Source organism: Branchiostoma belcheri, unplaced genomic scaffold (genome assembly GCF_001625305.1).
Source record: "Branchiostoma belcheri isolate BF01 breed outbred unplaced genomic scaffold, Haploidv18h27 scaffold80, whole genome shotgun sequence".
NCBI lineage: Eukaryota > Metazoa > Chordata > Leptocardii > Amphioxiformes > Branchiostomatidae > Branchiostoma > Branchiostoma belcheri.
In genome coordinates this window covers 157,636-179,754 of record NW_017804465.1, presented here as the reverse complement: position 1 = coordinate 179,754, position 22,119 = coordinate 157,636, and the positions used below count along the sequence as shown (strand labels likewise).

The following is a 22,119-nucleotide window of genomic DNA, read 5'->3' as shown; positions in this document are numbered from 1 at the left end:
CTTGTGGGGAAATAGATTCGTGGTACAAAGGTCCCTGCGAATTCCGCAAATCTAATTATACTGCAGAAATTTGTAGACTTACAGTAAATGTAAAGAAAGGACCACATTTACAGTAACAAGCAGAAGTATGAAATGAATCTTTTGTAAAAAGAAAGTAGACAACAGGTTCAGGGTCCAGCTCTTGACTTCAAAATCTACATTCTGACAGTGTACTGTACTGATCACTCTGTGACCTACAAAATCATGCCCTGAGGTTTAATAGACTTTTCTGACCTTCTATCACAAACAATTCCCTCCCCACACTTCCCATGACGTTGTTCAATCACTTGCAAAGTCCGGCAAATGGCCAGTCTAAATTGGAAGGAGCAGCAAGGGCCTAACTTGAAAGGAATTTTACAGTTGAATACAAAAGTGGGCACGTTGCCCAGTCAAGTCACTACTATCATTGACTGTGGCATAAATCCTTTGCAGCAAGGCGGTACTAGCATCTTCAACTCCCATTGGGACTGGCGTTGATCAAATGGAGGAAAAATAATTGCCACTTTGTGTGGGTCATCAACGCATTTTCTTACATGAGAAAACTACCTTACGTAATAATAAACTGTGTCAGACAAACGGCATATAAGCAGCCTTATGGATTACTGCAAGCAATACAAAGTTTTAATAGCCTGCGACAAAATACCATCTTCAAACAAGTACTGCATCATTGTCCCTAATGAAAGAGATGGTAGGCCTCTTTGTTAGATAGCTTCAAATGGTACATGTAGTTATACTACTGCTAACTATAGTCTAATGGAAGGCAGTTCAGCACCAAGGAGAGTTCAGTACTCCCACTCTTGCGACACTAAAAGTATGCAGTAAATGGTCTCAACATCACAAAAGATTGCCCAACTACATAAAAAATATTGTCTTAAATGAGAGAAACTACCTTATGTAAGAAACTGTGCCAGACAAATGGCATATGAGCTGTCTTATGGATTACTGCATGCAATGCAGGAAAGTTTTAATAGCCTGCAAACGAAGACCATCTTCAAACAAGTACTGCATAGTATATCATTGTCCCTAACAGAAGAGATGGTAGGCCTCTTTATTACGTAGCTTCAAATGGTACATGTAGTTAGAGCATTGGCAAGTATAGTCTAATAGAAGGCAGTTCAGCACCAAGGAGAGTTCAGTACTCCCACTCTTGCAACACTAAAAGTATGCAGTAAATGGTCTCAACATCACAAAAGATTGCCCAACTACATAAAAAATATCATCTTAAATGAGAAGACTACCTTATGTAAGAAACTGTGCCAGACAAATGGCATATAAGCTGCCTTATGGATTACTGCATGCAATGCAGGAAAGTTTTAATAGCCTGCAAACGAAGACCATCTTCAAACAAGTACTGCATAGTATATCAATGTCCCTAACAGAAGAGATGGTAGGCCTCTTAATTACGTAACTTCAAATGGTACGTGTAGTTAGAGCATTGGCAAGTATAGTCTAATAGAAGGCAGTTCAGCACCAAGGAGAGTTTAGTGCTTCCACTATTACAACACTTAAGTATGCAGTAAATGTACCCAAACTCACCAAAGATTGCCCAACTACATATTGCCTGTGATGAGAAAACTACCTTACGTATTACTAATAAGAAATTGTGTCAGACAAACGGCATATATGCTGGCTTATGGATTACTGCAAGCAATGCAGGAAAGTTAATAGCCTGCAAACAAGTCTTCACACAAGTACTGCAAAGTACATCATTAGAACCAGCAAATACAAAAAGGACATTCTTTAAACTGTTGCAAAGTATACTACCATATACTTACTATCACTCTAGAAATGTAATAAACAATGTATTATTGTAATGCACTATTTTTGTCCTGATGTTATCTTTAGGTACACAACACTTCTCTGGAATATGAAATAATTGACATAACAATGTAAGACATTAACTTCACAGTTAACAACAACGATTTTTATAGTTTCATACAGCTGTATCGGTAACTACAGTCTAATAAAAGGCAGTTCAGCACCAAGGAAAGTTCTGAATCAGTACTTTTGCAACACTAAAGTATGAAGTAAATGTTCCCGCTCTGACATCACGAAAGATTGCCCAACAGTGAAGCTTCTACTCTTCCTATCACTCATCCTCGCTGACCTGACCAGCCAAGTCCAAGTTCAGCCCTTATAACTGCTATTAGAGCCGACAACATGTCTGTCTTCCCCTGATGGCAATTTCTGCTCTGCGTTTGTCTTGACCTCTAGCTGACCCTGATTTGTCATGATGGCGGCCTACTTCCATTTGCCTTCAATATCATGTCCTTATCCTGTTGTTATACCCCTGATGTTTAGGCCACACCAATTTGATTCGTTGTTTCTTGGATTGAAAATAAACGATATGCTTAACTGGAAGACATAATGATTATGATGTTAAACAAAGCCACAAAACCAGGTTTATGTCTTTTCGCTCTCAGTTTTATGTGGTGAATACAGTCATATTCACAGAGTGGGGAGGGGGTAGTGCACTGTACGAATCACTCCAATATTGTTAGTTATGTGTGTATGTGGTGGTAATTTCTCAATTTTCAGTTGAAGTTTTTAAAATCGTATTTGCCATGGTAAATGGGCAGTGAACCACAAGTTGACAACCCATCCTCAGGACTACAATAATTATGGTTAATATCCATTTCAGTATCAGGCAAGCTGACAGAATAACTGGGACCTGACAACTCTACAGTACTCCTGTAGCAGGCTACCACTGGACCAAACAGACCAAGTCTATTCATCCAACATGACCATAAATATAACTTCATCAGTCTGTATATGTATATGACAGCTCTATTTGTCCTCATAGTTGTTCAATTCTACAAACATATAGTTAATGTAGAAAGAACCTTTCCCTGGATACAGTCAGTGACAGACACTTGCAATGAGAGGACCCCAATGTATGTCATTGAGCTTGACATCTTTCTGTAACAGCCTCACTAGGTAGTATGGTCTACAATACTACTGTTGTATATAAAAAAGAATCCTGGATAAGACCACACACTTGAGACGACAGGACCCCAATATCTGAGCCACCCTGGTATAAGTTATGGCACCGCATGTTACAAATGGACTTGGCATTTGGCAAGAATTGCCAGTTAACGGAGCGATCCATAATGGATAGACCGGCCCCTTGGGTCGAGAATAACTCATCCCACACACTCTCCTGAGCAGGCAGAATTCCTCCCCCCACAGCCGACATCAAACGGGCTGATTCCATCCGTCTTTAGTGATCGAACGTCGGAGGGGCAAGTTCTCAGCACCGTTTTGGTAAATGGGTGGTGGCAGGCGTCGGGGAGGAAATGTGACCAAAGTGTTATTTTCAGGGGATTAACTCATCATGGCGGGGTGAAGCAGAGGAGAGGTGTGCCCAGGGTGGGGTGGAAGATGGACTGCAGGACTGTAAATCAACTCAGTCTTGTTCTGGTAATGGAGGTTGGTTGGCTGGTTGGTTGGTTGGTTGGTTGGTTGGTTGGTTGGTTGGTTGGTTGGTTGGTTGGTTGGTTGGTTGGTTGGTGAAAATTAGTACATACATGTAGCCTTCGTTACAGACGTCCTCTTGGATGGGATGTTAAGCTTGAGGTATTAAAGATCTCACTGTATCATCGAAAAAATACTTTAGGTTCAAACCTCGTCTTACACAGCTTGTACTTCCTGTACAAAACTGGTGTGTCAGTTGCTGCTTACAACACTGCATTGGTGGGTGACTGCATTGGTGGCAGTTGTTTGTTTTCCAATCCTCCTACATGTACCATTAGCACAACAGACAGAACCTGGATAACAGTACCAGAGAAAACACAATAACAATTTCAGGCCATATACAATAAAGAACATGTATATAAGGGCAGTGGGTTGTTAGTTCACTGTATTTAGGACATCCCTCTCCTTGTACGACTTTTACTTCCCCTTCCAAAACTAGGTACCCATTTTACACCTGGGTGGAGTGAGGAAAATTACGCCTTTCCCAAGGACACAAAGTCTTGCCAGGAACGGTAGGAGTCAAAACCCTTGATCTCATGTCCACTAGACTAACATTTCACACTTCCATTTTCCCTTATATGGGAATGAAACATTCCTTCAAACCTGAAGCCCCAGGAGATAACTCCTGTTTCTTTCCATCCCCTCAATACACTCGTTAAGTCACTTTCCCCACTCACTTAACTCAAAAGTGCTCCCCACACTCCATTCTCGTATCCAAAAAGTCGATACACAAGCGTGGCGGGGAGTGTTAGATGGCCATGGTAGTGCTGCCCATCCATCCTTGGTTGTGGATGTTATTGGGAAGGTGTGGGGCTTTGGATGCTTTATTGCGCCAATTATGGGCAGGGACTAGTCCCACCTGCACGCGTTTCTTCATGTAGACATGCTTGCTGATCGGATAAGTACAGGCATAAGTCAGGACTAACAGAACCACAGGGAGGGACTCTACAAAATCTCCAAGCAGACATTGTGGTATTATTGTCTGTTTCTGAACGTCCAGGCAAAAAGGCATGCCACATGAAAGACACACACAAGTAAAGAACGACTACCCAATAAAATGTAATAGATTTTTGGTAATCTCCAAGTAGATGGTAGCTTTGGTCTGTTTCTTTACATCAACAAAAAGGTGTGCTGCTTGAAAGGCATTGCAAACAAGCAAGCCAAAATGGTATCAGTACCTGAATTGCTTGGAGATATTCTTTGGAAAGACGTTTATTGATAGGATAAGCAGCGTGCATACATCAAAAATAAGTCAAGATAACCAAGAAGTTGCAATTGTGACAGACTTGGCAATTGTAAAATACAAGTTTTAACTTAGTAGATATATGACTTTGTCTTGTTTACCAAACAAAGCAAAGACATGCATCCCTTGAAGATGGGATAAACTTCAAACATTTTGTCTAAGAAGAGCTGAATTGGCATGATGGACTACTCAGCAGAATGTTTGTTTATTTTGCATAACTGGTAAACCACCTTTAGGCATAACTCACCAGTAATTACTAGCTATGTAAGATGGGACTGTAAGGTTTGAACCACTCACACTGTGAAGGACCCCTACTCTTTATAACAAGTATGGTGGGATCTTTAGTATGCTCAAAGTGTGGCTCCCCTCAAACATGGGACCTCTGGCTCTACATTCCATCCTAGTAGAATTCCTTCACTCCAGTAAGAAAAATAGGTGTTAAGTGCCTTTCTCAATGACAAAATAGTAGGATTCAAACCCAGCATTTCAGAGTCAATAACCCTAACCACAAGGCCACCATGCAGGTTATGATTGAGTATTTATTTTACCAGATACAACATTAAAAGTTCTGGCTATATCTCATGTCACAACAAACAATAACTAGTTCTGACTGAATGAGACAGACTACCTGCAAATTGGGACTAATTCAAACCATGCAGAATACACATGCTGGAGGAAAGTTGGCTTCTATCCCAGAGTCAAGAACACTCTGTCTTCTTTAATGATAAGACAAGACACAGTTTGCAACAAGTTTCATTGTTAAATAATCCAAACTTATGTGAAAAGATCTCAGTAACAGGGAAAACTTGTCAAGAGATATTGTCACCAAAATGTATAAAATGGGTGATACTATCAACCACTACAGGCCTGGCAACTGCTTCTTCTTTGATGTAGCTTCATCAAGTAATGTAGTAACTCAGGTGTTTCAAATTAAAAGAAGGATCAGACATTTGAAGATACCTAACAGTATACACTGTCAAGTGTAGTTACATGTACTTGCTTGAAATATTGCAAATATCCATTGCATTATAGATCAAATTTACATTATACATGACATTGTATATGTATGGGTACTGATACTCTGATCTGGTAGATAACTTAGCATTGCCTGACTACACAATCATGTATATCATAAAAGTTTAACATTCAATCACATTCCTGGTAGCTACTGGTATCATTTAACTAGTCTAAATATCTTTTAATGCTGTACTTGTATGATACTGAACATGAATTGCAGGTTGTACCGGCAAAGACAGAGCGATAGGAATCTCTACTGGTGGATCTCTTGTGACTGGTAGAATTGCCAATTATATATTATACCAGATTGGAGTCTATACCCTGACATATACATAATTATGTATACATAATGTACTACCATATGTAAATGCCATTGAACTTTTTTCTTGAAACGTAAACTTTTAACACAGCCTGGTTTTGAACAACCAACCAAGAAACCTCTCTTGGCCGTACAAATTTTGTATTGTCAGCTTTCTAAATTGCTGAATGTGCTGTAGCTACACTTGACTGCAATGTGCAGTGTGCTGTTGTAAGAATGATGTAACGTTATGTTACAGGCTCATTACTACAAGCCCAGACAGTCTGTGGTCATTGAGCACCCTAGCCAGGCCATCTGCCGTTAGGCCACACCAACTTCATCCCTTGGTTCTGAGGCACCTGAAGCAATTTCAGGCAGGGCAGTAACACTGGATTTTCCAAAATTTTTAAATTTTCTGGTCATTTCTTTAATTATCAAGTTGAACCAACCCCATCCAATAGCATACTCTGATATCTGTGAGGTAAAAATGCAATGTACAATGTAACTGATGGAAAATAATTGCTTGCTTCATGTTGTTGACTGGTTCTTCTGTTACAGTACTGTTATTTATTGGTGGTACAAAAATATAAAGGAACTCCTCACCTGGCTTGCTTTTGGGCTATTTCAATCAAATTCAAGTATGGAATGATGACAAACATGTGCTAAGAAATGGCATTTGTCAACATCAGACAGATTTGTCATCCTTTTTGTAAGACTATTACCTGAAATTGCATTGGATGTCTTTAGGGCTTGGAAAAAACTTTAATCTGACTTTCACTTCCTGAAATGGAGGTTAAACAAAATTATTTTGTTTAACCTCCATTAAAATTTATCCATCAGGTTACATATATATATAACAACATACAAAATGTGTGTCTGCCACTTTGAAAAACAATGTTTAACTGATGGAGAGATCTCTAGTGTAGATATATGACGATTTGTACAGTTTAGATATGCAGATTGTATTATACAGAGGGCTATTTAGATACTTTTTTCAAGATGGTGGATAAATGTGACCTGGCAGAACTATATTTAGGTGCCCGCAGACTTCCATCTTCCAGTTCAGCATCATTTTTTCCAAGAACCAATAAAATGAAATTTGTGTGGCCTTATCCGAACGATATAACGTTTAACATGCAACACAATCATTCCCACAAGCCCCAACAGTTGGCAGTCGTTGAGCCCCCTAACCCTGCCGTCTGTGATTTGGTCTGTGCTGCGCAGATAACACGAGTCAGACAGAACATTGTCTGAAATTACAGACTGACCGGACGCCCTCCCAAGGGGAAGTGCTTTATCACCTTCAGTCGGCCAAAAAATGGAAAATGTGTTTCGATCCAGTTTAGTTTGCAAAAGAGTTATGATTCTTAAGCTGGTTGTGACAAGGGGAACAAATGACATGCACAGTAACTGTATCATATAAATAGTATTTCAGGGTAGATACATTTTGTACTCCAATGGGGTAGAATTTGGTAATTCTACATTGTAACAGTTAGTAATATCCTGATTGGAGTCTCTGCCAGTAGAGATCCTGTTCGGAGTCTCTGGTGGTAAGATCTGTGATTCAAGATTCAAGATTCAAGATCACTTTATTGAACATTGCAGTGTATCACTGAATTGCGTCCAATTTACACAATTTAAAAACAATTCAATACCTACAGACATTATTTTACATACTAAAATCCATTGACAATTTAAAAAGACGGTACTAGTAGTTAAAATAGCGGTAGTTAAAAAGACACTGCACTTCTGAGGGATATAGGTTGTAATAAAATCTGTTCGAATAAAAAAGTACGAATATTTACGTCTGATGTGTTACATTATACAGGATTGTTTAGCAGACTACACATGTACGGTACCGGCGAGTTTCTATATGTTTGTTCTTGATTCAGATTGGGAGCTCTACTGTCTATGGCAGAGGCTGCAAGGATGTAACAATTTCTGCATCTTTAAACTAGATGACGACAGATCTTAATCATCAGGTACATTTATAGAAAATTGTGTGTGTCTACAATTTGTTTTTTTTTTTCAAAAGGAGGACTGCTACATATACATGAGGCAGATGAACTATCTCATGGAAATTTTACCCTTTGCCAAGACTGACCTTTGTGATGAGGGCAGTCCCAATGATCATCTACATGAAGATGGGCTATGGATCTTTTGGTAGAAGCTAACTGAGATCCGGTTAAGAGCAATGTATTCCTCAAGTCAATCTGGTCAAAGAGGTTTTGAATTCAAATCCCTGGCAGGCCCCAGTGTTGGGAAAGGTATTTAACGCTTATTTTTTCACTTGACTTAGGTGATAATGAGTACCTATAAGCCTTGTGAATAAATGCTCATATTTTGGTCCCAACAGTTGAAGAAAGTCCTTGTCTTACAGGCTGTTACAGTTTTTCATCTACACATGTATCAATGCAGTGATTTGATTAATAAATGTTTGGAATTCATTGTCTGAATCACAAACCAGCCTGGTATGTTGAATTCATGGCTCCAAACATAGCATTTGGAGTTATCATAGGTAGACTTATTGCTTTTTTTTGCCCTGTCACTTCATATTTTTTCTAAAGAAAATATGAGAACCAACAAATTACATCGGTGTGCCCTGGTGTGCCCTTACTTGTTTATGCTATGAAATGTAGCGCATCCTCAATCAATGCATGACCCAAGCCCTCCTAACCATCTATATAACAACAACGCTGAAGGTTCACTGAAACTGTCGCATCTTAACAAGTTAGTCATGGATGATGCATGTTGGGGGGACAAGACCCTGTCAGTTTTATGACTTGTTTTGATATTCAGATGAATAAGAATTTTTGGTTCAATAAAACGATGGCACTACAGTTGAACCGTGTTCAAATTTGGCCTACTTTGCGTTCAGCGATCAATGGCTGTGAAAATTGTCGTCAGAAGCATTAAAGATCATAGCTTATCAGCTTTTGCTGTTATTTTTAACTGTAACTGATCCAAAAATTTTAAAATCTACATGCAGACGTAATATCTCACTGAATCCAAAGAGTAGTCAGCAAGGCCAAACTCCAGATCACCTTGCCACCTCAATAGGGGCTATACTAATTGCCTGCATGAAGGTAGCTCAACAGAGGCGATTAGTACAGCCTCTTCTTTTCCACCTGTAGCATTATACACACCAGGGCTGCCCAGCTAGCATGGGAGCTTGGGACTATCTATGCTTCTCCTTCAACAACTTCTTGACCGTAATGACTTCCGTGCAATTTGCAGGATCCTCTAAGTACTGATGAGCTGCCCTTTGAAGAACCTGAACTGCTCTTTTCTCTGCTCTCTCAAAGGAAATCAGATTCTTGGTCTCTCCTTGCTCAGATCTTAAAGAGTTCATCTCCGGTGGGCATCCATATCCCCCACTCACAAGTGGTCTATTCACTAAGTCTTCTCTGAGGCTTCTATCATAAAATCAGTGTCTTTTATGCTCTCAAATTGGATAAAGTGTGAATGGTCCATTGTCTGATGACCCTGCTTCAGGAGCTAAGAAGGTTAAGAGTTTGAATCCCATCTGCTGTCACCCTGCTGAAAAGGTTTGCTGTCTTCAGAATGGGATGTGAAGTGGTGGTCCACTCACTGTGTTCACAAGTGTCCCTGCCATAAAATATAGAGTGGAATTTCTTCAGGACATTGAAGCTGTAGACAAGGTTGCCCAAGGTTACACTGTACACACACACGTAGCACTTGTCCTGCTTGTCACAACCAGTGGAAGAAGAGCTTTCCAGTAAGCTAACCTGGACTGACAGACCTCTCCACTCCCATTTCTTCCCGATTGCTCCAGAGAATTGCCTCTCTGACTGCGCTGATGCACAACTAGCATGTTCACGGCCTGACATAAAGCTCCCATCTCCAACTCAGCCTTCTCTGTGCTTGCACCCAATCACTCCTGAGAATTGGGAGCAACAGGGTAGAAGCTCCCAGCCCACATTGTCAGAGTGCAGTAGGCAGCCCCAGTTTATTTTCTAGGTTCTCAGACATGTTTTCTTGTACAGTCACAGAGCTACTGTTTTGTCTCACATCATAATTTACATGTATTGTATAGTACACTGAAGTGGCCTACCATGTCATAATCAGATACATAACCACACCTAAATCAGTTCTTCTGAGTGAAACTGTTTTGAGATGTGGTTAAGGTGATGTCCTTGGTGCTGAAAGCCAGGTTACAATGTTGCTGCACTCAGTGTCAGACCATATTGTTCTCTGTCACGACCAGTGTAAGATTGGATTTTTGGTGAGCTTAGTCTTTCAGTCAGCTAATTATACTGGTTTGATAACCCTTTTTTTACCTCAGAATGTTAGAGAAGGAAGAATTTTTTCATGTGCAAATATTTACCACATTTATGGAAGCTACTTTTCGATAAGTGTGGTGGGATCTTTAACATGCTAAAGGCGTGGCTCTCCTTAATCATGGGACCTCCGGCTTTACGTCCTATCCAAGAGGATGTCTCTAACTGAAGCTATGTGCTTGATTTCACCCGAGTCAAGTTAGGAAATAGGTATAAAGAACCTTTCCCAAGGACACAACAGTGGGGCCTGCCAGGGATTTGAACCCAGAAATAAGTTAGTATGGCCTGAGGCAGAGATGACACGTACTATTCAGCACCAGTGACATGTGTTAACGCTCACAGTCGATGCTCCATCAGGTCCAATCACACTTTCCTCCCCCAACAGTACCTGCTCATCACCCGTCTCACAAATGTTGCTGACAACACTGCTGACACCATTAACACTTACTGCTTACCCTATTTAGTTCTGACATTTCAAGATATGAGGCCAGACCAACTGGATTTGATGGATGACGTCCTCTGCAGGCCCCATATTTCACCAGACATGCCAGATACGACAGTTTGAATGTGCTGTCAGTCAACTGCACAGCTGCACAGGCAAACATACACACACACACACACACACACACACACACACACACACACACACGCAAGCAAACATACATGCACACTAGCACAAACACACACATACACGCAAGCAAGCAAAACACACATTATATCTCTCAACACATTAGCATAATGTACTGGCAGCCTGCGCAAAAGCTGTAATGTACATTTTGCATAGCACTTCAGCATAACTTCCCATTGAGATCTTGCATTATTTTAAGGATGACATTCTGTCTATAGTTTTAGAATGCTGTGTCTGAAAAGACATTGTTTGCAACAGGCAAAGTTCAAGGTTTTGCTCAGGCGCAGTACGTTCTGCCTACGTGCTATCTCTCGGAGGTAATTATGCAAGTGCTCAGCTAACTGGAGAATATATTACAGTATATTGAGTCATCACTGACCCACATCAGGGTCATTCATCACTGTTAAAAAATGCTCCGTCCTGAACTGCAGTAATAAAGGCCGTGACCTACATTATCTTTACAGCCTGTGTTTATAACCCTGTAAACTAAATGGGCAAATATTTTTTTACACAGCAAATATCAGGATGGCAACAAGCTGGTGTATTAGGCTACACCAATTCATTTCCACGGTTCCCTATAATAAAGGCACCCTAAGCAACTTTAGGGAAGTAAAACTGAATTATCATAGTTAATTTCCTGGTCGTTTTTTAAAATCAAGCCTATATGTCTCATAGCATGCTGATATCTGTGAGGCAAAAACATGATGTTGCTGACAGAAAACAGTTGCTTGTTTTGCATCAAAGGCTGGCTGTAGCTATTGATTACGGGTACCAAAAATAGAGGGACTCCTCACACAGCTTGTTTTTCAAATGCTGTTTTAAATGCTTCAAGTATGAAATGATGACAAAAATGTGCTAAGAAATGGCAGTGAATGTCAACATCAGACAGATTCCCTCATCCAGAATATTTTTTGTATTGCCACCCTGAAATTACATCGGATACCAATTCAGCGAAAGGGTGAGATGGTAACTGGGCTGGGAGGAAAACTAGAATCTGGCTATACCCACTCCCTGAAACTGTGTGTGTCATTAGGCATTCCATTGCTTAGTGACCCTGCCTCTGGACCAATAGGTCAAAGAGTTTGATCACTGCTGTTGTTGCTCTGTCACAACTGTCCTTAGGATGGGAGGTTAAGCCACAGTTCATTAGCCTGGTTACCAAACCTTATTTAGCTGCTGAGTCTCTTTTGTCCTCTCCAAAATTCTAATTGAAATTTGTCAGCTAAATTAAGTTTGGTAACCAGGCTAGTTGTTCATTGTACTCGTCAAAAACCAGTAGAATTTCTGTGTTACAAGGAACCTGCTAATACGTAGCATCTTCTAGACGATTAAAGTGTCTTCTCTGTCACAACCAGTGGAAGATTAGCTCAACTGTTTGTTGAGTTCTTTAAGCAAAACTAACCAGATCACATTACACTATACTGTAGTGCTGATGACATGATTGATACAACAGTAACTAACCGAAACAGTCATGTATTCTCTTGATACCTGCAATGTCCCCTGATAACATTTAGAAATCTCTTTTTACCCACGAGGATTGTTTGAGAGTTACCAACTTTCTAAAGCCTCCATGATCAGATGAAGGTTGACAGAAATATGGCTAAAGCATCCCACAGAGACTACTAAAAGCACATTAGCATTCGCATGCTTCATCAGTGCATCTGTTTGGAGCACGGAAGAAACTTTTAGAGCTGCACTGACAAGAGTACAATGTAATAAATCTGATAGGCATGTCTTCTCCAGTAGATGATGCATGTGTGGCAGGCGACAACAGTTGGGATTCAAACTCATGAAAAACTGAGTCCTGACTCCTGAGGCAGAATTGCTGAGCAATGAGCCATGCATGCATGCTGCCGGGGGGAAGAAAATGTAACAGCATAAAATTGGGTCAATGATGTCGTCTGGTAATAGTCCTATCACATTGCTGTGATTGAGCAAAACTGGGACAACGATCACCGTGCCACCCTGTCATTTAAATACATGTCCTATCATACTGAGAACAAGTAATACTATCTAATTCTAGGCTGAGCATCACAACCAGTATAATGTTAGAAACAGTAAAATGTTCTCTTTTGTTTGCTTGTTTCGTGTTACTGGTAAACCACCTTTAGGCATAACACAGCAGTTTTGTAAAGCACAAGCTGTGTAAGACTGGACCCTACTCTCTGATAAGTGTGGTGAGATATTTAACGTGCTTGAGGTGTGACTCTACTCAAATCCTCAAACTTTAATTTTGGGCCAAACAACAATATGGACCTTTCCAGTCAAGCACTGTAAGCCCCACCCCATCCTATATTGCATCGGAAAAGTGGTGCACTGCACCAATTTTTCTTTTGCCACATTTGTGTATGCAGAAAAATTGCACTGTAAACAGTATGCACCATCAGTTTCAGGGTGACAATAAAATTTGCATATTCCCCGGACAGCAATACCCCGCCTGTCGTCATTGTGCTTTGGTATTCCAGGGACGCTCTGGGATCAATAAAAACTGAAGAATGGCTGTCATCACTGATTCGGTGTCTTACACTCTGATCCACCAGGATGGCCGACTTTGAAGTCTGAAACCTGTCGTAGCCTCGGAGATTGGTGCACTCAAAATGAGCGAATAAATCATTCCAAGCGACTGTCCTTCGGAGATCTAGAGGAAGCTCTGGGGATTTTCCCATCACATGAAATTTTCAACATCTTCCTAATGAAAAGAAAAGGGATTAAATGTCTCAGCGTTAACAGTTTCTTCCAGATGAAAGGGATCTACTTGAATGTCAAGGACTAAACTGAGATCATATAAAATATATCTTGATTTTTTCACAGTACTCAATCTATGTTCACGGTTTTCACAGTCACTTTTGTACAGTCAACTTATTATTACTGTTATCAAATCATTTCTCTTTCTTCCCCATCTCTTGCCACCATGATTAAGTTCCATCAACTTCCATGCATATGTAACTGTTATATTTTCCTCAGGCTGTGAAATATTGTTACCGTGAAGATAAAGTGAATTACAGTAACACTGAAAAAAGCATTGAGGCAGCTTATAAGGATTAGAGTCTCCTGCTTTTCTCGGTTTCAAAGATGGTTTCCAGCTAAATTTATTACTAAAAGTAACATCCCTGGTATTCTGTCCAAATCCTCTTGAAAAGTTCAAAGAAGAAAGATGGCCATAAATGGAAGCCTTATACAGTAAAGGTAATCTAGGAAAAGAGACTCTTTAGTGCTTTAAAAAAATGCAAGGGAAACATTGAGGCCTCTTTTTAAGAAAGACAGCATTAATATCTTTCTTTTTGTGACTTTCGAATTCATTGACAATCAGAGAGTGAAATGTAAATTCAAAGGTATTTCAAAAAAGTTTATCTCATCATATACTAGTGCTGGTCGTGACAGAGAAGACAGACACTATGTACAGTATTTACAGGTTCATTGTACTGGAAAAATTCACCTAGCTGTTTTTGACAAGCATGATAAACAGTGGGCCACAGCTCAATGTTCCATTCCAAGGACTATGACCCTTTTTTCAGTAGTGTGCATGTCAGGTAAGTGATGACAGCTGGGATTCAAACCCACGACTCCTCCTGTCCAGAGGCAGGGTCACTAACCACTGCTATTTCAGCACCAGGGACAGGGACACATTTTAGAAGCTTCATATCTAAGACTATTGTAATGAGGAAGGGTTAGAGAGAGAGAGTAATGCTACTACTATAGACCATTCAACACTATGAATGAATTCTGGTCATGAGTTCTTCAAAGCAAAGCTTTAGCCCAAACTAAACCAGCTTGGTCGTTTCAACTTGATTGCTTGAAAAATGGCATTTTTCAGCCCACAACTTTTGCATTACAGCTTCTTCCCAAAAGCCTTCTCTGACAACACATGACATAAAGGGAAATCCAAATCCCCCATGACTACAATCTCCATCATAGTTTTATTGCTTTTACAGATACCCATTTCCTCTGAAGATTTTATGACACACTTCTGAGGGTCTATATAACGGAAAATTCATTCAATGAATCAAAAATAGATTTAAGAGCTGTGTGAGGATGTATCCAGATAGTGAGCTGTCGCATGTCGTAACCATCACATGATAATCTACCTCCCCTGAGTGTCATTTATATGATGAATGAGCCACAGGAGAGAGGGAGTGTGTTTTAAATGAAAACCAGGGAGAGAAATAAGTGATATCATCGACTGTGGGGAGCAAATCTACAGAGTTTTCTGTACAACCTGTTTGTGAAATTGACATCAGATGTCTTTACCATCATAGAACATTTCCAAAAACTCAAAATGAACTCTTATTTAGACTTACGTATAGAAACATTCTCTGGTAGACTACTTCTGCCAGTTCATTCTAGTGATTCTGAGGAAAGGTGATCGATGTCACTCAAAATTTATTTCATCCATTAGTAGAGTTTAAATTGTCTAATGAAAAAAAGTATGCAGAATCATTTATCTGGATGTCAAACCTTCATTAATGTACTACAGCTGGGGTTTGAACCCATGTCTTCTGGGTTCAGAGGCAGGGTCCCTAACCAATATAATATAACATATAATAGCAGTTCAGCACCAGGGACAGGGACACATGTCAGAAGTTACTTATCTTAGATTACTTTAACTATATCTTTTCATAACTTTAACTATATCATTTACCTCGATGTCAAACCTTCATCAAGATGCTGATCCTTGAGGAAGTTGGCTGCTGTAGAAAGATGCTCAAAACAGCAAACCCGGCCAATACTTCACAGCCTGCACCTCTTCATTTAGTAGTGCCTGTTGAGAGTTCTGCCTGTGGAGACAAATAAAAGATCATAAAAGCAACAGTCTTTTCCCAGTTGCCATATGCTTTTTAGGCTATCAAAGAAAGCTTTTTGAAGTGATAACTTCACAAACTTGTGTCATTTAGACTCTGTACACTTGAAGAAGTTCTTAACAGGAAATAGGCAGCTCGGGATGTCTTACTGAGGCACTACTGCCGTGTGATAGATGTCGGTTAGCTTGAGGAATGAATTCACTCTACTTCACACTGCTAAGAAAGCTTTTTGAGTTGTTGACAATAGCTGCTCAAAGTAAGAGATAGCTATATGAAGTTGTAACAGTGTCTTCCCAATTAGATCCCCATAATTTTATGCTCTCCAGGTAATAAAAAGAACCTTTATAGTTCTTGAGGAAAGCTGTTCATTCCTTGTGCATGTACATGTTACCATTCTCAGACTAATGCCAAGTTTATGCCTGCAGAGGAAAGTAAAGAGTGAGCAACAGTGTCTTTTCCTCAATTAGATTGCCATATGCTCTTCAGGTAATCAAAGAAAGCTTCATGAGTGTGACAAGATGATCCGCCCCTACAGATAGGGTTACGTGCGACGTGGCATTTCCTGAAATGTCAGCCAGGCCTCAGCACCGGGAAGTAAATGTCAGCCATAAATGAAAGACACAGGAGGAGCAACTTTCAACTCTCCCATTTCACGAGCAATCCGATAATGTGCTTTTTACATTAAACTCTAGTTAGCCCTGAGCTTATGTTACTGATGTCCCTCATTACCACACGTTTGCCGTACTTCTACAGTTCAGCCATTTATTCTTTGAACTTCAGCTTTTAAATTTTCAAAGGGTAACAACATATTCAGATAATCATAATAATATCATTGTAAGTAATTTCCAATAACATCTATCATGTGAAAAACGATGGCTTATGATATATTTAAGATGGTTCTCTTTGTGTTGGTGGCAGCTATCATTCATTGGCAGTTAAACACATCTGTCCTTGGTGCTGAATGCCATCCACACACAGGCAAACAGACCTGTCCTTGGTGCTGAACACCATCCACACATAAACACACCTGTCCTTGGTGCTGAACACCATCCACATACAGGTAATGTGTTAACATGAAGCAGATTGAGCAGATTAAACTTTGGTTATTACCCATATGTTTCAACATTCTTATTATTTTGACAGCCTATGTTCTGACAACCCTTACCCTATGTCAGAATATAGGGGTGTTGGAACAAAGAGCTTCCCCACATATAGAATCTATTCCATGTTGTTATTGGTCAAAAGCCTGAAGTAAAATGGAAATGAACCAAAGTCCCATATCTTTTTGTCTTATTATAAGATGAAAGAGTCTCAATGCTTACATGTGCTCTACTCTATTCATAGTTTTAAAAAGTCCTTCCTGCACCAGATGGTGTATAGAGAAGAGCTCATCTCTGTTTCTATAGCCCTTGGGTCATCACTACAGCAGGGAGCTAGTCCACTGGTAGTGGTGTGTGTGTGTGTTCAACTCCCAAATACTCTTTCCCAAATGCTGAGTGCTGAGCAGAGAAAGCAGTATGTCTTGGGTATGACTGGAACTCACAACCTACAGAAGGCAAGGTGAACACCACCGTATCCTAACATCAAGACTAATACATTTGCTGCATATCTGAATTGCCTTCAACTGCCTTCAGCCGCCCCTCCCCTCCCCATTCACTGAACCTTATCCATAAGGTACTTACAGCACTGGGTTCCCTGGGCGCCTCTAAATTCTAATTGCTCAAATGGCTGTTAAATCACTGTCAATTTCCAGTCTAGTAGGCTGTAGGAACAAATGCATGGGGAGACCACTGACTATCGCAGGGAATTCATAAATGTCAGCTCTGTTTATATCACAATCCAGGCAAATTGTAGTCCTTTTTTGTTTATCTTGGATTGGCGGTGGTGTGACGCCCACCGGGCCTTTCTGGCTAACATTGTCTAAAGTGTGACATTTTTCGTGACTCTTTCCTGCTCCAATCCAGTCCTGCCGATGTCTGAACTGCCATCCTATATGTCAAAGGCTCTACAAGACCAAGCGGCAACAAATGGATGAGTTATTGGTGAAGAGTGTGGATGTGTTCTGTCTGAAAGAGACGCAACGAAGGAATTCATGGTATTTCGTAACAACCACTGAAATCACATTGCATTTCTCGAACGCTACTCACCTCTGTTACTCCTAAACTTTCCTAGACCGATCTTGCCTCCGTAAACTGCACCTTATAGAGGAGTACATCACAATCCGAAGGTTTCTAGTGCCGCGTTCGTGCCGAGAAACGAAAAACAATAAGCCGCAAGATGGCGGTCCAGCAGTGATCTAATTAGCGGCAGGTGTCAGATCTACAATGTAAAGACTCAGTAGTAATTAGATCACACAACGATGGCGGCTTCCACCATAAACATTGCTGTCCGATCGTCGCTCCCGTCTCAATCCATGCGTTCTAAGTTCCAAATCGCTACCTTGAATATAAGAGGACTCTCGCAGGTTAGCAAGCGGCAAGAGCTAGATGAGTTATTAGCAATGAAAAATGTGGATGTGTGTTGCCTGCAAGAGACAAAGGTCGCAACGGAGGAATCTCTAGTTATGCGTCATGGTCACCTGAGGCTGCTAGGTCAAGATCAAGGCTACCATCGCGGAGTTGGGATATGGGTTAGTCGCTGGCTGGCTGAGGGAATTCAGGGATATAAACAATTTGGCGATCGCATCCTTGGCATGAAAATTGACTTCAAGCAGGAAACTCTCAACCCCTGGTCGTGATCTGTGCATACGGACCTACCAGCCAGACATGCCAGAGTACCCAAAGGAGAGGGAAAAGTTCTACTCGCAGCTTGCGGCAGCAGTTGACTTTTATCCTTCACGATCTCTGCTGTACTTGGCCGGAGACTTCAACTCTAAACTAGGAGCGGGAAGAGTTGGCCAAGAAGTGGGACGCTGGGGAAAAGGGCGCCGCAATGCGAATGGTTATAGTCTGTTAAACTTCTGTCAGCAACATGGCTTAGTGGCACTTAACACCCTATTCCAACATCATCCTAAGCACATCACCACCTGGGAGTCCAGTTTCCAACGGAAAACAACAGAACCGTTGCGGAACCAAATTGACTTTGTTCTCGGGCGAATCAGTCAGAAGCGTGCTGTTACACAGGCTAAAGCCTACCATGTCCCAGAGATCAGCACTGACCACCGGATGGTGGTAGCCACCATATCTTCTCCTCGAAAGATGTGGTTCTCCAAGCGAGCCTCTCGGGCAAAAACATCCGGTTGGAAGAGCTCCGAAGCAGTAGTGAGAAGCAAGAACAGTGGAAATCTGCAGTATCTGCGGCAGTGACGGAACAGGAACCGAGCACCTGGGACGAAGCAGCGACGCTGCTAGTAGAACAGGGTAAGAAAATCATGGGAATAGAACAGCGTAGAAAGCGCTCAGAAACATACTTCACAGACGATCCTTTAGTCGCAAAGATGTCCAAGGATCAGAAAGACCTTCGACAACGTATACAACAGCTCAAAAGAGGTACTGTGACCCGCACTATACATGTCAAAGTGAAAAAGCTAACGATGGAGAGACGGAGGTTGCAAAACAATCAGCGCACAAGGGTACGTGAACTGGCAACAGCCAAGTTGTACGCCCAAGCAGCAAAGGTAGAGGCCATCAAGGATGACAACGCAAGGATTGTTTGCAGCCATGAAGGACCTCAGATCCAGTGGTAGAACCCCCCTCTCAGTACGTTCCATCAATGGCGAGATGCTTTCCAAACCTTTAGACCAGGCCAAAGTCATCGACAAATACTTCGAGGGTCTCTTCAACATCGACGCGACACCACCTTCCCCCGTTCCAAGCAGCGCCCCTCTGTAATCCAGTATCGGCCAGAGAAGTAGCTAAGGCAGCTTCACGGCTCAAGAACGGACGCAGCTTTGGGGCAGATGGTGTACCCAATGAACTCCTGAAGTACTGTTCCTCAGAACCCGACCATCCTTTGGCTAATACAATAGCAAAGATCATCAATGCTATGTTCAGCAAGGGACAGATAATCCCCGCACTTGGACAAGGCATCCTGGTTCCTTTACAAAAGCCAGGCAAGCCGAAAGGTCCGTGCAGTAGCCTTCGTCCGATAGTGCTGCTAAACGGCATACGAAAGCTCTTCTCGCTCATAGTACTGGAGCGATGCAAACCACATGTGTCCCTCTACCTACCCAGATCGCAGTCAGCCTACCGCCAGGGACATAGTACAGCTGACATCATCTTCACCAAGAGAATTCTTGCCGACCTGGTCATGACGAAGATGTGGGACGTCCACATCTTGGGAATTGATCTTAGTCGTGCCTTCGACACTGTAGACAGAGCTCAGCTCATATCGGTGTTGAAGGACGTGGTAGGGGACAACGACACCGTGCGAATGGTACAGGCCCTGCTGAGCGACACCACCCTCGCTGTACGGGTACAAGGTGAAACGGCCCCGCCATTCCATGCAGTTGTCGGCTCACCCCAGGGTGACAGTCTGAGCCCACAGTTATTCAACGTTTACTACGAAGCAGCCCTCCGTGACCTGCGCAGGTCCTGCCCTCCAACTCCCGTTGAAGACAAGAGGCTTAGGCTGCCCCTGAACTCAGTATGCTGATGACCTTGACTTTTTCAGTACCTCCTACCAACACCTAGAAGAGACACACGAAAAGGCTGTCAACATCCTACCAAAATGGAAGCTGCAAGCCAACGCTACCAAAACGGAGCGGGTACACATCTGCTGGAGAAAGGACCGTAAGGAGGAAGTGTGGAGAAAGGCAAAGTCGGTAGGTTCACGTCTTGGCATAGCAGATGACATCGAAGGCAGAATCCAGCTGGCCAACCTTGCAATGAAGAACATGTGGCACATGTGGGGAGCAAAAGCTGTCTCTCTGGAGCTGAAGCTAAAGCTGTTCCACGTGTATGTTCTTCCTGTCCTACTGTATAATGCCGGAACTTGGGGTTTAACGGAACAGGTAGCTAGCAAGATAGACAGATGGCATCGCAAGCAGCTACGACGCTTAGCCGGCTATTACTACCCCAACTACATCTCTAACAGCAAACTCTATAAGAAGTGTAAGGCTTCACCGCTGCACAACGAAGTACATCGACGTAGGTGGACACTCTTTGGACATATATTACGCATGCCTCTTGATTCACCTGCTCAAAAGGCACTTAACATCGCCTTTAGTAAGAAACTCACACCTAGGAGAGGTAGGCCCCGTGGAGGCCTTCTCGACTGCCTGGTCGATGATGTGAAGCTGTACTTCCATCAGAATGTCCAGACGGCGCCCTACATGCTGAAATGGCTGCGGGAACAGGCAGCAGACAAGGAACGATGGAACGGAACTTTTAAGACTATCGATGTCACACACTGATTTGGTGTGCCAATGACAGTTTGATACCAGTTTATAGAACTGTATTCATTTGCCACCAAGAACAGTATATTATATTATATATATATATTATATATATTATATATTATATATATATATATTTTGTTTATCTTTGCGTTTTGTTTGACTAAAAATAAGGGAAATGTAAAAAAAAACTGCCATTTGACGACCTTACTATATGTTATTGCTTAATCAGTAACTGCTGACTATTGCAGAAAATTTCAAAATGCCAGCCCTGTTTAAATCACAGGGCTTGATTTTTGTTTTCAGCACCAGGGACAGGGTTTCATTTCACTAGAAGAGCCTGAGTTTCATTTGACTAGAAGAGCTGGCAACTGTATGAAAGTGCCATATGATGACCTTACCATTAGTTATGATTGCTTGTTCAAACTGCTGACTATTGCAGAGAATTTGTAAATGTCAGCTTTGTTTAGATCACACCCTAGGCAACTTGTAGTCCTTTTTTGTTTATGTTTGAGTTTCATTACTCTAAACGTCTGACTATTGTGGAGAATTTCTAAATGTCAGCACTGTTTAGATTACAATCCAGGCAACTTGTAGTCAAAAATATGGCAGCCAAGGGAAAAAAAATTGGTGTGGCCTTGCAAGTATAAAGTAGTAGTTTTAGTCTCTTCTTGGTTTATCTAGAATACGGAATAACACACTCAGGCAATTTTTAAATGCCAGCTCTATTTATATGGTAATCATGTAACCAGCCTAGTCGTCAGTACTGTTTGCTTTTGTGTTAACTTGCATTTGATTGAACATCTGCGAGTGCTGTTCTCTGATAATGTTCATTAGGAGACAGCAGATATTAGTCACTGTTGAACTGCTATGCAAGTGTCTGCTTTGTGTAGAGGAGGGCTTGAATCTTAATGTTGACATAATCCTACAATAAACTGCATCTTGAAAATTATTTAAAAAATCCATGTCTGTTCCATGTGACTCA

The 22,119-nt window shown here is 41.4% G+C and overlaps 1 pseudogene; it reads left to right on the top strand.

The window, feature by feature from the left end:
* The first annotated feature begins 18,158 nt into the window (after positions 1–18,158).
* LOC109486436 lies at positions 18,159–21,152 on the top strand (annotated as a pseudogene).
* Positions 21,153–22,119: the final 967 nt, after the last annotated feature.